This window comes from Rhinolophus ferrumequinum, chromosome 12, assembly GCF_004115265.2.
Source record: "Rhinolophus ferrumequinum isolate MPI-CBG mRhiFer1 chromosome 12, mRhiFer1_v1.p, whole genome shotgun sequence".
NCBI classification, from domain to species: Eukaryota; Metazoa; Chordata; class Mammalia; order Chiroptera; family Rhinolophidae; genus Rhinolophus; species Rhinolophus ferrumequinum.
In genome coordinates, this window is record NC_046295.1 from 14,746,557 (window position 1) to 14,747,965 (window position 1,409).

The following is a 1,409-nucleotide window of genomic DNA, read 5'->3' on the forward strand; positions in this document are numbered from 1 at the left end:
CTGAATGGAGAAGGGCTCATCTGTAGTGAGGGTCCGTGGAGAGGAAGTTTACCAAAATCCGTCAGTCCATTTAGCTAGTACCAGTAACTGATTGTTTATGTGCTAATGTCATGTTTTTCCATTCTTGAAAATTTTACTAAATTTTATCTATTAAGATATATTCAGCAGTATTTTTATCTATACGATGTATTTTTTAGAGAAAAAACATGGATGAATTATTGTTAAAAACAGTCATAATTTTTAGGTATTTGAAGGTGACTGTTCAGGTTGGCATAGGCATGCATGATACTTTTATATATTCTCAAGGTATTCAGAGATGAAGATAATCCTCAAAACAACCCATGAGGAAGTTAGGATATCATCCCTATTCTAGAGCTGAGAATGAGCTCCAGAGGTTTTTTTCCCCCCAAAATTAGTGGCTGAGACAAGAATAGATTTTGGGGTCTTGCTCTATTTGCAAAATATGCTACAGTTGCTTATAAAAGTTATTACAAAGTATGAACAACATTCCACGTAGTTCTCTGAAATGTGGAAAATTACATTTGGATTTTCAGTTATATGCCATTTTGGCAATACACAAAGATTTTAAGGGTATTTGAAAAGTACAATGATATTTCTGTCTCTGTTATTTTTGACGAAATTGTAATTTACAAATTTTTGCATTTGTCAGTGATTTTTGCTTTATTCTGTAGTAAAAATCAGTTCTGTTATTTTTCTTTTATTTCTTTTATAAAAGGAAGGATTGAATTAAGCCCTATGGAGAGAGCTCACACAAGATCTTGTTTTAAGTGTTAAAGCTTCTGTGCAAAATTATCCTCAAGCTCTGTTCTCACTAGGAAAACAGAAAGCATTTAGGATCTAAACCTTTATGCAATTTTTAAGGCAGAAACTCGTCTCATAGTCTATACTTCTAAAATGATATATTGTTTTCAGGATAAGAGATATTTCTAACCAATTCTAGCCCTCCACCCGCAACTGTCTTCTAATATCTAAGCCTAGTAATCTAAATGTCAGTTTGCCTAATATCTTCACGGTTTCCTTTGTTTGTGTTTGCATCAAAAATTGAAAGACATACTATTTCAGTAAAGTTGTACTGTCAATATTTTCAGTCTGTTTTTTTCTTTATCATAACAAACGGTGGGTCTAGATGACAGCTGTAAAAGCCTCTGCTGTTTCCTGTGTATGTATTTGAAATGTAGCATGTATCATCACCATTCAGTATGTTTTGGAGAATGAGGAAGGTATTTCAAGTTGATAAAGCTATTATGGTATTCCAGAAAATAGTGTCAGCATGTAGAGTGGGCCAGGGGTGTTGCATGAATGTCTACATAACCACCAGAATGTTCATTATTGTGGGTTCTCCCAGACAGGGTCCATGACATTTTTATCTTTGATGCTCTAAAATCTTC